Raw genomic sequence first — 14754 nt, 5'->3', positions numbered from 1 at the left:
GATTCTAGAGCTGTTTACGTCGTGCAAAACTGCATCTTGGAATCAGTAGAATATAACAATTCTGTCAGATTCCATGATCTGGGAGAGAGTTCTGCACCTAAGACGTGTTTCTTGAAAGTCCTCTGTTTGCCGGGGAATGTTCTGGGCCTACGGTGGGAAGCCAGCTCGATGATTTCCCTGACCGCATGGAGCTCACTCACACTGAGTAGGGAGAACACAGGATAAATGAATAACCAGAGAAGTAATCACGTGGTTTTGAGTGCAGTGGAAGAAGTCGATGGGGCGGGGATAGAGCCTCACAGAGAGGAGGGTCCAGGGTGTGTCAAACACTTATGCTAAGTCCTCTCCAATCTTGCTGATTTCCAACTGAGTGGATATTTGGATTTCGGTCTCTGAGAGTCACTGAGGGCCTGCAGGGTGATCGCCTGCCAAGGTTTGCCCAGGACGGAGGGGTTTCCTGGGATGTGGGAATGGCAGTCCAGAAACGGGCAGTCCCAGCCACACTGGCACAGTTGGTCTCCCTGCAGCGTTCCAGCTCGGTTTCCTTTTGGTTTAATATTTGCATTACTCTCGCCGTATGGAGTGAAGTTTGATGCTAAACTTAAAACTGTGACTTATTTTCTTCCACTTCCATCTCTTCTATTTGCATAAAAAGAGGTTAATTTGATAGGAGTAAAATCTTATAATCCCCAAATGCATTCAAGTCAGTGAACAGCACTGATTAAGCTCCTAGGTCACGTCCTGGGCGAGGTGGCCACGAGGGGCAGGGGCGCCTGTCTCAGAGGCTGGAGGAAGACAGGGACTGTCCACCGAGTACTCCAGGAGTTGCCAGGAGTGCGTGTCTGATGATGCGGAGGTGAGGAAGGCAGGGGAAGCTGCCTTCTGTTTGTAATTTTCTTTCACATTAGATGAACAATACAAACCACAGGCTTCAAAGAATAGCAATTTTCTTTGCCTTTGAAATGAGGTAAGAGCAAAAACAACGTCATGCTTTCATGTTAGGAATCATTTTGGTCACACGGTGTGGCTCTCTGTTTTGTAACTAAAAGACTGGCTCAACTCTGGACTGCAAATGCTTTCATGACTATATGAAATACATACCTTTTTCTCTTTAAACCAATGAAACGCGTATTCTTGGCTTTTCCTTCAAGGAAGGGGCCCCTGTGTGGAGAAGCCATTTCCACTTCTGTGAGCAAATGCAGTGGTTGGTGCTCAGTGACATTGCCGTCCTTATTAGGGTTCGCAAGCCCTCAGGGAACATCGTGTCCGATCTCTGCCTTCAGCTCAGGGTTGACCGGTAATGACTCGCCCGTCTGCGGCAACAGTCAACAACTACTGTGTGATTCCTTTACTTGCCCCTTGCCCCTCTCTATTCCATATCCCTCCTCTATCTCTTAAACGATTAGTTCCTTCTTTAATGGCTCATTGCACTGAACACTGTGGTCCGTCTTAGAAGCACTGTCCTCTGAACCAAGCCGCCAACTCTCCACCTGATCACTGTTGTTTATTATTATTATTATTTTTAAAGATAGAGGTTGTCATATGAAAATGGGGGCCTTGACTCTTGAACCTATGTCAAAACTTTATTTAGCTCACACATGACCAGGAAATAGAATGTAGGCATGAGAACGTGTGTGGTTGGGCACTCTCACGTGCGCGTGTGTGCACGCACCCGAAATAGTACAAAACTGAAAAGACAGAAAGTTAAGATTGGTAATCAATTTTTAAATGAGGTATGATTTACGGGTCGAAATTATTTGAAAGCTGAACAGCTGATGTCAAAAATAGACTTCCTATTCTTTCCAAAGTGTGGCAAAAATAACCACATGCCTTTCTTGGCCTCCCGACTCTCACCCCAGAGGGTTTTCTTGTATAGGAACCAACAGTGCCTTGGATGGAAACTCTGGATAGGCTAGTCATTATTTTAAGATTTAGGAGATTGTGGATTCTTGGCAGACCTGGGTTGTTTTTCTAGAGTAGTAGGCAAGTAGTTGGACAAAAAGCAAGAAGCCGATCTACGCCGCTGGCTTTGGGTTCTTCATGAACAAATGAGACAAGGTGAGTGATTGCTCTGATCTTCCTGCCCTTGCTCAGTGAAGAAAGGTTCTGGTGGCTGCAGCCCTGGTGTGTGACTCTTGGTCTCTTGGAAAACAATGGGACCTTTCCCCTTTGCCTTTAGGCTTGCCCGCCACTGGGAGGAAGACCTAGACGATGTGTGTCTGGTGCCAGCACAGCCCATCGAGGGGTTAGAAATAGTAGCATTGCTTGTGGAGGGAGAACAATCACTCCATTGTCAGATTTTTTTTTTTCCCCACTTTTCATCCAAACGCTGGGCTGCTTTGTAGCACAGTTGGAGATACTGTGTTGAGGAGCCTTTGCTCATGGCAACGTTTCCTCTGTTCACTTTCTGCTGCTTCTTACATTGGAAAATTCCATCCTTTAACACTGGGATTGTATGTCACCGTTGCTGAAATGATAGGCAGAGTTCACTTAATTTGCTGCAAGCATGAGAGAAAGCCAGAGAGAATGGGAGAAGCATAGCATTCCCTTGTATAAAGAGAGGATTGAACAAGGTCAGTGAACCAAAGAACCAGCAGGTCACAAACCTCAGGGGATCATGAAAATCTTCCCAGGTTTCTTGCCTTTAAGAGCAAAAATGATGCGTGTTTAGATTAAAAAAAAATTTTTTTTTAACGAATTTAAGTTTGGCCATGATAACTGATCTGGAGAAGTATTTGAAGGCTCATTATTCTTGTTTCTGTACTTTAGCATGTTTTTCAACATTTTAATGATAGAAAGTTTTTTTTAGAAAGTATTTAAATGTTTCTATCTCTCATCCCAGAATGATCCCAGAACCCCTGAATGGGTATCATGTACCCATGCGTGGCGGGGATGGTGGCCTAACTGAGCATGCTCATAGAGTTGGGCCTCAGTTAGTTTAACTGAGGTGAACCCCCAAAGCTTCTAACCTGTCGTACAGTTTCAAATGGCCCTTCTTCTTAGCCATATGTTCTTTGGTCCATATCTTGAGTGGATCCTTTGTTCGAGACTAGAAGCGTTAGCAACACAGATGCTAAAATTCATGTTGTTAATGCAGTAAATTACCTGATGCTAATCTTCTCTTTATCTGAAGACGATCTTTTTCTCATCAAAATCTATCCCTCTGAAGATGCCCCTGGACTTCAGAAACTAAATATTACAGGAAGAAAAGACAGTGACAATTATGTCTACCTTTGGTTTTCATTGATAAAGAACCAACGATTGCATAGAAGTGATTACAACTAGCAGCAAGTTGATTTTCTAAGCACAAAATATAGGAATTTCAGACATGAGGTCATGAAGGCGATTTTCCTAATTAATTTCAACCTGTGTTTTAATGTAAGCACCAAACAGCTAATACAAAATAATTCTTTTATTGACTTCCTTCTCGTATCTGGTGGCCTTGCAATTGTCACCATGAAATTTATTGTCTTGTCATTGTTTCCTAGTGACTTTTGGGCACAGAAATGGTAGAATTTGGGATGCCTAGGTGGCTCTGTTGGTTAAGCATCTGCCTTTGGCTCAGATCATAATCCCGGAGTTCTGGGGTTGGGTCCTACATCGGGATCCTTGCTCAACAGAGAGCCTGCTTTTCCCTCTGCTTGCCGCTCCCCCTGCTTGGGTGCCCCTTCTCTCTCTCTGCCAAATGAATAAATAAAATCTTAAAAAAAAATGGTAGAATTTTCTAGAAATAGGGCATGTGGGCACCTTGTAAAGTTTATGGGTTTTAGACACACACTCCAGAAATTCTGTGTTAATCCTCACATTCAATTAAATTTTAAAATATATTGAATATTAAAGATTATACCAACATGAAATTTACAATGTATGTGGGGAAGATAGAAAATATCTTTTACTCCCAGTCTCTTCTTTTCATGATACACTGTATTGGACATCTGTGCGTGTCTCTCACCTCCTGGCCCACCTTTGATGCCAGCCATTGCTGGCAGGTGGACCCAGACTGTGCCTTGTTTCAGCTGCACCATATGTCTCTCTTTCAGACTTGGGCTCCTCAGGGACTGTCTCCTGGTCTCCTGAACATGCCTGTACAATGTAGAAGTTGTAAGAGAGTCAACGCCCCATAAGACCACCTTCCAAAAGGGAATGGAAGTCCATGGGATAATGCTTTCCTTTGTCTTCCCTCAGGCTGAAAATTCCAATGTGCCTTCTACACAGCTTCTTAGAAGGGTCCTCACAGGAGACGAGATGGACCACATGGCCAACTTCTCTCCTTCCTTCTTTGCTTCACTCCCTCCTGTCTTGATTCCTGTTTGCTGGGATCACTCTCCAAAATAAGCTTCCTGTACAAAAGCCCTTGTCCCCAGCTCTGCTTTCTGTGAGGAACCCGGGCTAGACACTAGAATAATGTGCTAGAGTTAAGATATGAATATGGATTGCTCAGGGATTGGGTGGGTTGTATATCTCTGTGAGTGGCATTCAAAGAGAAGCTTGGGAAACACTGGGCCGGATGTCTGTTGGACTCACAGCTTGTCAAATGAGAATTGTCAGGTCCCCGTTCTGCTCTAACAGGTTGGTGGGTGTCTGAGTCAACCATGAAGAACAGTAGAAGATCCCCAGGCCTTGTCAAGCCTGTTCAACACCTGTGAGTATGTATGACATCTAAGGGAAACAGAGAACAAAATGAGAAAAAAAGTTTTCACCAACTTTCAGAGATCCTCCAATCTTGGGAGTCTTCTGCACTATTTCTGGATCTAATTCTAAAACTGCAAGTGATGCTGGCTTCTTCCAAGGAAATTAGTGGCCTGACTCTAGGGCATGGTCTCTGCCTACAAGGAAAGGTGGAGGAGACCCAGGGAGGGCTTTTGTCCTGATCCCTCCCAGGGAATGGTGGCCTTTGCCTCAGCCAGGTTATTGGCCAGATGCTCAGGATTGTGAAATCTACTTACCCCCCTGCTCCGTAGCCTTTTTGTACCTATAGTGTCTAGGCCAGTGGTTCTCAAAATGTGATCCCTAGACGAGACCATCTTTTTCTGAAGGCAAATTTTCCACTAGGAGCAGGGTGGGGGTAGAAATTCCAATTCTGGGTCCCTCCCCAGATCTCCCACAGTCTGTTCTGAGAGCCTTCCAGGTGATTCTGATGCTGGCTTAAGTTTGAAAACCACTTCCCTGGGCTTTTTCCTTCTCACTGGGGTTTGTGGGCTTTGGGGGCCTTCAATGTGGATTTCACACTCCTTCCCAGAGAATGAGCTCAGGAAACAAAAGATGCCTTGATTAGTCAGGAGGAGAAAAGAGGCTAGAACTGTGTAGGCAGCTACCCAGCTTATAAGCAGATCATATTCTGGACTTTGGAAGTCAGCTGTTTGGAATGTGAGCTGTTTTCCTAGGAATGGTAGAAAGGTTCCCACGCCAGCACACAGGGCATATTTAATCCTGAATCTAGCTGAAATACTGCTGTGTCACAATGAAAAAGAGCAGATCACAATGCTCCCGTAGTATTAGCAACCACTCAAAGCAGAAGAAAGTGATAAATGAAACACAGAGATAGTATTTTATTTTGGCTCACATTGGGGGGTTAAGGAAAGGTGGATTTGGAGGCAGACGACAAGGTATAAAAGGGGATTTGTCAAGACTGAAGGAGTTGCTGGCCTTTCTCTTTAGAATGTCATGATACTAATTCCTTTAGTTCTAATTTCTTAAATGTGGTTCTGGACTGCCCCACCCCCCTTTTTTTTGAAGGCAAGTTTCACACTAGGAGGGTGTAAAGAATTCTGAGAAAGTCGGCAAGAGTTGAGAAGGAGAGTGGAAAGAGGAAGGGGATTAAAGAGAATGTGGTGTGTTTTCTGTTAACTCGATCATCAACAGAGACAGAATTACCTTGAGTAGTGAGCAGTGAGAGATGGATGGGTCAGGATTCTCCCCTTGACAAAAGAGGACAGGAAGCAGACAAAAACTGACCGCCCACTGTTGGTAAACCAATTCTCATTTTGATAAATATCTGTGAATGATTAGTTTTATATGAAAAAAACACCCGACCCCATGGTTCGAGAACCTTCTCTCTCATTGTATTGCCTTGAGACAATCACATTTCCTGTCGCTTGTCCCTTCTCTGACAACAGATAGGCAGCTGACCAGAGGCCTTGACAGTGTCCACTGATTTGGTGTAAGAAGGTGATCTGGACCACGCTGATGTCCCCCTTCCTCCTCCCAGGCATTCAAAGTAAGGAATGCCCAGAGCATTCGTTCCGTATGTGTTGGGAAGAAGTACATGGCTAAGTATGATCATTTTACATGTTTTCAAATCAAATGCTTCTAGCGAGGCTTCCTGGGGTGGCTAAAATCCTTTCTTCCTGGACTCAGGATGCATTTACTAACTATTCTATTTATGTATCATGTGACTTATCATCACTGATGGTTGAATGGCTGGAGTCAGAGAAATGTGGTAGCCCTAATAGAATTAATTAATTGAATAATATTGCCTGACAAATGACTCTGTATACCAAAGAGGGCTTGAGACTTAATTACCGATGTCATTTATCTCTCTATTTGCACCCCAACAATAAGCAACTCCTTTCTCATTAACGTTGGGTCATTTTCCAAAAGGAAGAAAAGAGGCCAAAATATCAGGAAGGGGGGGGGGGAATCGATGTCTTTGTTCCCCATCTCATTATCCTGATAAATCATAACAGACTCTGTTAATTAGATGGGCAGTCTTAACTGGCTGACTCCTGTCCAACAATTACCTCAGAAAGAAGCACCACTGGGAACGTTGCCTTCCCTTGGGAGGAGATGAAAGGAAGTCTGTAACAAAAAAAAAAGGGATGGTTCCCTCAGCCATGCTGGGGGGATCACAGTTGTCAAGGCAAATTTTGAGACCGAAGGGCGGGACCTGTTTCAGGGATGGTGCCTGTGCTTTATGGCGACATGGGGTATCTGACACTGCCTTCCTAATCTAAGGCTTAGGTAATGGTGCTCGGTGCCTCCAACTCCCCCGGGGAGATTAGAGCCTAATTAAAACAGGGGAACAGGTGTAAGAGGGCCTGATTTGATCTGGTCAAATTAATTGCTGAGATTGGGCTTGCATTTGGTAACTGGAAACAGTGAATTAACTATCACCGGAATACAGCTAATCCCTCGGTCTCACCGCGACTGTGTATAAAACAGGCTGAACTTGCTGGGAACACAAACACAGAGGGATTTGAAGTGCAGGTACGATGCATCCTTGCATGGGAAAGCCTGGGCAGTGAGCCTAGCCCCAGAGGGAGGCCACACATCAGACACTGTCTGCCTGGGATGGGGCTGGTTTACGCCCATTGTCCCTGCAAAATTATTAATAGGGCCCCCTTTCATTCTCAAAATAAAATGTCCCTGCATGGACAATAAATCAAATGGTTACTGTATTTTAATGCCAATTTTAAGCTACTTTTTCTTTTTTCTTTACCAGAAGAGTAGTGTTATAGGTTAAACTGCGTTCCCCCAAAAGGTATCAAAGTCCTAACCCTCGATACCTATGAAAGTGAACTAATTTGGAAATTTGGGTGTTTGCAGATGATTAAGTTAAGATGAGGTTATCAGGGGGACCTCTGATCCAATATGACTGGTGTGCTTAGAAAAAGGGATCTTGGGATATTTGGACAGAGAGGCACACGTGCACATAGGGAGAATGCCATGTGACGATGCGGGCAGAGATGGACAAGGTGCTTCCCCAAGCCCAGGGGTGCCAAAGATTGCCAGCAAACCAGGAAAAGCTAAAAGAGAGGCCCGGAGTAGACCCCACCTCACAGCCCTCAGAAGGCACCAACCCAGTGAACTCCTTGATCTCAAGACTCCCACTTCTAGAACTTCGAACCAGAACGTTTCTGTTCTTGAAGCCGCCCATTGGTGATGTTTGTTATGGCCCCCCTAGCAAACTCATTCAAATGGGTGCTGGTTTCCAAGTGTCTGAAAACACTCATTGCTCTTAGTTTGTACAATTCACAGAAATGAGCTCTGTTGGTGGCAATGACCAGTATAAGGCTGGTGTGAGAAGTCATCAGTCAGTGAACCGACACCGATTTCTCAGTGCCAGTGCTGGGGATGGGATGAGGGAGACAGACATGGTTCCTGGTGTCCAGGAGCAGCAGTTTGGTGGGAAGGGAGGCGGTGCACATGACCTTGTATTTAATTAGTTAGATATGAATGTGTATCAACTATGCAGAGGAGGGAGGGAAGCACATCCCGGGGCTGGAAAGAAAACATTTCCTAGAGAAAGGGACTTCTAAGCTGACCTGATAAGCAAGGGTTACCTGGATGAAAAGAAATAAGGGATTTGTGGGAAAGAAAAAAGAAATAAGAAGCGTGTGTGGAGTGTCTAGGGCAAGAGGGAGCCAGAAGTGTATGCTAAAGTGTACCAAGAGAAACCCAGAGAAACTGCAGGAGCAGAGAGAGAAACTGGAGAGGGCCGAGTTCTACATGAAGTCCCAGGTCTTCATCTCAGCCCCTCATCACCTCATTGATGAGAGGTTTAAAGACACATCATGTCCCAGACCCTGCGCTAGGGGCTGGGGGATACAAGTGGTGAAGACTAACAAGCAAGCTGCCAGTCAAGCGGTTGATGGCCCAGGGCTAGGAAAACAGGTGGGAACAGCCAGAGGGAACAAAGCCACCTCTTCTGTCTGGAGAATTCCTCTGAGGTGAATCTTGAGGAAAAGCTATATGCAGTGGCTATGGAGGGGGAGGGGATAGGAGAAACCGAAAGTGTTTATCCTTGGTTCAGAAGAAGGGGACCCATTGGTCCCCGAGCTTTCTGGCCAATAGTTTTCATGTGACTAGACTCGGAGAGATCACATGTTCTGTCCAGAAGCACTGATTCTTTCTAAGTGTCTAATGTGATTTTATTTCCCTGAAGCAGAATTTGGGTTTCTCCTTGTCTAGGTTTCATTTAGGGACCTGGCAAGACATTTCAGAACATTCTACAGAAAACCTTTGTGATGCCCTCTTGCCTTGGAGGTGCCAATGCCCCACATCCTCGGGCCTTGATTCTTGGGACCTACCGAGATGATGCCATCTTGGATTTAGCTTTTTATCTCCTTGGCCAGAGTCTGAGGGAATAATGAAATCAGTAGACTCAATCCATACTGTGCAGAGGGCTTTGAACTCTAGGTTTGGGGGTTCTTAGGTGCTACCCAATCAGAAGGGGCTATTAACAGTGCCATTTGCAAGATGGATTTCTAGGTTGGATGTTTGTCTTCTTGAATTGACTTTAATTGTCTGTCTCTGGTGGGCCCAGGACAAAAAGTTTTGGTCAGGCAACACTGGGCTCTGGTTTTGTAGGCATGGCATTCATTATGTAAGCGTACAGGTCTGCATTTCAAAATGAAAAATAACAATAATCATTAAAGTTTCTCTAGCCTTCTTGTGTCCAAACCACTCTTGCAAAACCACCTCTGGATGAGCTTTAAGTGTCAGCAAATCAGAAACATGTGGATTTAATTTCCTTTGAAATACACCAAGGGAACGAGGGGCAATGGGGCTTGGCAATCAGCTTCTTTGGGTTTGCCAAATCCCAAATATCTCACACTCAGGAAGCACCGTCCTGCTGGCCCCCCGCAGTCTTATCTGGCCAGTCCAGCCACCACATTTCTTGCTGGCCCAGCTAGGTTTACTCTAACCATTAGGCTGTTCTCTTGGTCCACTCAGCTGCCAGAAGGACGCTGTTAACACCACCCACATGCATAACAGAGCCTTGGAAGAGGGCCAGGCTGCAATGAGGTGTCAGGTTGGCTCTGGTCTTATCTGGACGAGCAGACCATCTTTGCAGCCATAACCGTGTCTTTAAAACCCCAACCCACTGCGAGAGAGCTTTTCCCAACTTGACTTCTAGATGGGAAAATATTTGGCTTTTATGGTGGATGATGGTATCAGGCCCCAAATATATTAGGTTTCGTGACCATCCAACTCTCATGCATATAATGTGAAACATGTCCACACTCTGCAAAGACCACAGCCGCCGCACCATTAGGTTCCAAGGTAAATACGGGCCCACAGACCTCCTGGGGAAATAGAGAAGAAGTTTCCTTAAAGGAGAGGAACCCACAGGCGGGTAGTCATTATGCCTCTCCAAACCCCTGAGCTCCTGGTCTACTCTAATCGAAGAGTAAGGACGTGCCGATGGGTCAGTGTCGTTCCTGGTCCATTGTTTTTCTTTCTGGATATTCACGCCTCTATTTTCCATGTCTGGTGTCTCTTTTACCTTAAATAACAATGTACCCTTCATGCAAAGGGCACACTGAACCTTAACAAAGTACTTTTCGCATTTGAAACAACTAAGGCTTTGGTGCCTGTATGCCACATATTTACATATGCTGACTTTTGTTATCCTCATCTCCCCGAAGAGGCCACTGAGGCAGCCCCAGAGAGACAGAGTAACCTACACATGACCCAACTAGTTAGTGACAGCCGCGCCTTGACCTTGGGCTGCTGAGATCCAGAAATGATGTTCTTTCCAGTACATGCTGCTGCCTCTTACTCCGCTCTGATGGTTCATTTTATGTATCAACTTGTCTGCCCAGATATTTGGTCCAATGTTATTCCGAGTGTTTTCGTGGAGAGTGTTTGGGGTGGAGAATAACACTTACATTGGTAGACTGGGTAAAGCAGGTCCCCCCTCCTTGCAGTGTGTGGGGACCTCATCCAGTCAGTTGAAGGCCTGGATAGAACAAAAAGACTGACTCTCCCTTGAGTAAGAGATGCTTCTCTTGCCTGTCCCATTGAGCTGGGACACTGGCTTTCCCCTGCTTGGGCTTGAACCGAAATGTCAGCTCTTCTGGGGTGTGGAGCCTCCTGGCCTTGGGTTAGAACTTCACGGCTGGCTGTCCTGGACCTCAGGCCTTCAGAGCTGGACTGGAAATATACCCCTGGCTCCCATGAGGGTCTCTCTGTCCTCCTTACCCTGAAGATCTTGGGACTTGCCAGCTTACGCAATGGCATGAGCAAGTTTCTTATAATGCACCTGTCTCTGTGTGTCTGTCTGTCTCTATCTCCATTTATCCTATGGGTTCTGCTTTCCTGGAGAACCCTGATACAACCATTTCTTACTTAATCTGCTAGGCAGTCCTGCGAAGGTGAAGGATCATCGCTGCTTGCTAGATGAGGGAAAACCTAGAACATGCTCGTTTTCTCCATGCACCTGGACCTGCATAGACTCCTGACATCAGGACTAAGAGCAGAATCCAGGGGCACCCATTCCTTACTATGTCCTCTTCCCCCGAGTCCTCGGCAAAGCAGTCACAGATGGCATCGTTAGGTTACTTCCAGAGTCATTCATCTCCAGACCTTCTCTCAGGCAAATCTGCCTGAGGATCAGGTGACAGAGAGGCCGCTGCTGTTTTGTTTGTTTTTCAAATTCCACCTTATAAATGCCAGCTACAGAAAACCGTGCGGTGAGGAAGGAATCAGCCTTGCAAGTTCCCACCTGGAAACAGGGAATGGACCCTCGAGGGTAGAATTACCTCTGAACAATTGGGTGCTGTGCACGCCACAGGAACAGCTGGCTGGTGGAATTTGTGTGCAAGCAAGGGCAAAACTCGTATTATCTTTGTTAGTTCATGGAAACGCCAAGGCCATTCCATGGGTCGAGACTACTGACACCCATCCTGGGTGTTTACTTTGCAAGGCTTTCTCCTGGCTCAAGCCACCCCAGCCTTGGGGTTAAGAAGAAATCCCGTTCTCTACCCCCCGCCCCCTGCCTGTTGCTTTGACAGTATCCACCGGTGGCAGTCCAGGGCAACAGCAGAGCCAGGAAACGCCGTCCTGACTGTCTCCCGAAAGCCAAGGGCAGTTGGTGAAGGACCGCTTCCATCCGCTTGCATCTTCGTCTGCTCTTGCCAAGTGGTCAGAAGCTCAGGCGGAGGTGGCCGTGGCCTTCTACTGCCATCTCCAAGCAGCAGAGAGAAGTCCTGTGCTGGGTGTCAGCAACCACAGGACCCCTTGGGGCACGCACCCCACCCCCACCCCTGCATGCGCACACACCTCCCTCTGTTTCTGCAGGAGCTGAGAAGCCAGGGGCAGAGAAGGGTGGCGAGAAAGGAAAGGCTGGGACTGACCCTGCGAAGACGGGGCAGCAGGTGGGACTTGGTGCTTGCCAGCAGGGGGCTTTGGTATTAATTAATGAAATCTAGCCAGTTGCCACCTGGGGACAGTGGGGGCAAGGCATGGGATCCTTGGACGGGGGTAAGTGGATGGGATTCAGTCTGGCCAAGGGGGGAAAACATTCTTATCCTTCAGCTGAAAACCTTCGCTGTCTCTCTCAGCCCCCCAGCCCTAGAACAATATGATTTTCAGAAGATCTGGTTTGGGCTTCACACTGTGCATGAGTTGCTGTGAGCAGGCAAAGAAAAAAAAAAAGAAGAAGAAGTTTTCCATTTAAAAAAATGAGCCTCAAATTCACTCGTTCTTCCTGAAGCCAAAAGCTCCTGATTTCCACTGGCTTCTCTCTGATGGATAATGGGTAGTTTTTCATACTTTGAAAAGCACTGCTTTTTTTTCCTCTCCGGTTGAGTAAGCTCTTGTGAGTGGGGGTTAAACGAGAAAAGCCATTTCTCATGGAAATGGCTTTATTTCCATTATACCCATACAGGCTTGTTTTCAGAGTGGCTCAGAGGTGCTGGACAATGTACTCTGAATTGAGGAGGAAAAGGGAGATGGCTGAAACATTTGCTTTGAGGGACGAAAGCAAGCAAAGAGATCTATTCATTCGCACTGACCTTGGACATAGAGATAGCAAGTAATGCTACGGTTCAGGCCTAATTATTTGCTGAGGAGCAGTCAGGGCTCCTGTTCCACATTTTGTAGCCGTGATCCTTCCCCCGAGGGGAGCCCCCGTATCAGATGCTGCTCCCCCGTGGGCCGGGTGCGTTTGATGGGTCCTGGCACTGCCTGGTCACATTCCATCTCAACAGAGCCATCCTTAGTGGCCAGCCAGCACAGTGTCATTGGTGATACCCCAGAATAACACAGACCTGCCCGTATGATGCTGGTGGCTTTCTTGGCCGTGTTTTCAGGGATTTCGGGGTCGTCCGGCTCTGTGGCCGGCGCTGCACGGTTGGTAGGTTTGAGCTAAGGGCAGCCGAGTGTATTCATGGTCCTGGAGGGGGACGGTTTCACTGTTGTGAGCCCTGTTGATAGGGAAACAGACACTTCACAGGCCAAGTGCACCAGGCAGGAGGACACACACACACACACACACACACACACACACACACACATGCTCTCAAGTCCTCTTCCCGGATCGAGAGGCCCTCACCCTGGTCACATGGCTGGGTGTGCGGGGTATCCAGTAACCACGGGAGCTGCAGTCCCATGACCTCGACTTCTCGTCTATGAAACTGCGCTCGCCTGCGTTCTGGTTTCCCATTGTTTAAAAAGGTGCTTAATTTCTATTAGTAGCGTTAGAAACCTTTTCTTCTTATGACCCGTGGAGACTTTCTAAGCCCCATAAAGCCTGCTCCCCCTAGTTGTTGGTAGGCCCCCCAGCCCTCTCCAGTGATGACAAAAAGGCTTACAGGAGACATACTTTAAATATAAGGACATAGTCAGGCTAAAAGGAAAAGGATGGGAGAAGATGTTCTGTGCCATGTCAAAGCCTAAAAAGCTGGCGTGGTGACCTTAAGATCAGACAAAGTCGGCTTTAAGATAAGGAGTATCAACAGAGGTAATCCCCCAACCCCCAGAAGGCAGTCCCCCTTCTCCCCACCCTCCCACTGTCTGGGTGCCCAGCCCTCAGACTCTGCCTCCGTGGGAATGGGGAACCGGGTAGGGGTGTCTGGGGGCACTTGTCTGGGCACTTCTCTGGGCTCTTACTGCCTCCCTTTCTTTTCCCTTCTTCTCCCATCTTCCAGGCCCTTGGCATAATCTCAAGCAGGGATTTAGCATTTACAAAAGCAGGAATCCTTACAGCTGGCTCAGATCCCTAAGGCAAGGAAGTGTGAAGCTTGGCTGCCAGATGGAAATTGGTGTGGGTGGGGAATAAGGGAGCCAAAGACGAATTAGTACTTCAGCCATTGATCCTGCCCAAATACCCTGCCGCCTCTCCCAGGGGCTCACGGGCCTCCCCAGGCTCTTGGTCTCTTGTTTGGACAGGAGCTGCAGACGTGCTTGACTTTCCTGTCTTTTCCCTTCCCGACCCCCGACTTTAACCTGGGTAAAGCTGCTCTCATTTTTTTGCAGGAGCCGCTTGGCTCCCTCAAAAGCCCCGGTTGAATTGAGCAGAACGAATTTATTCCCCCCAGCAGGAGCATATGGATGGGAGATTTGGCTTCGGGACCAAATCCTCACTCGGGGTGGTTGCTGGTCTGACCCGGCTCTCTGTGCAGAGGTCCTCTTCGGGAAGAGAGAGCCGTTCTCACTCACTAATCCAGGCGTGTTCTTTTTTTTGTTGTTTTTAAAGATTTTATTTGACAGAGCAAGAGAGCACAAACAGGGGGAGTGGCAGGCAGAGGGAGAGGGAGAAGCAGGCTCCCCACTGGGCAGGGAGCCTGATGCAGGACTCGATCCCAGGACCTTGGGATCATGGCCTGAGCTGAAGGCAGACACTTAACCCACTGAGCCACCCAGGCGTCCCCCATATTCTGTCTTAACAAGGAATTGCTCTGGTCGGGCAGCTGGGACGGCTCACTATCAAAGGAGGTCTGTGGAGGCAAGCACCTGCATCATTTGGAGAGCTTCTTAGAAATACAGATTCTCTCAAAAAAAAAAAAAAAAAAGTAAAAGAGTAAAATT

General features: G+C 47.1%; 1 long non-coding RNA gene across 2 annotated transcripts; it reads left to right on the top strand.

The window, feature by feature from the left end:
• The first annotated feature begins 1723 nt into the window (after positions 1-1723).
• Positions 1724-14443, top strand: LOC125094866 (uncharacterized). Of its 2 annotated transcripts, none has more exons than XR_007125723.1 (5): positions 1724-2058; positions 4570-4642; positions 5863-5967; positions 6117-10483; positions 11086-14443. It is a non-coding gene; the product is annotated as an uncharacterized LOC125094866 (long non-coding RNA). The 2 variants fall into 2 exon arrangements; XR_007125724.1 differs by having other exon boundaries at positions 6117-12101; positions 14203-14443.
• The last annotated feature ends 311 nt before the right edge of the window (positions 14444-14754 follow it).

The sequence above is a fragment of the Lutra lutra genome, chromosome 1 (genome assembly GCF_902655055.1).
Source record: "Lutra lutra chromosome 1, mLutLut1.2, whole genome shotgun sequence".
Classification (NCBI taxonomy): Eukaryota; Metazoa; Chordata; class Mammalia; order Carnivora; family Mustelidae; genus Lutra; species Lutra lutra.
The sequence above is the reverse complement of the archived record's forward strand: the minus strand, read 5'-3'. Positions and strand labels throughout refer to the sequence as shown.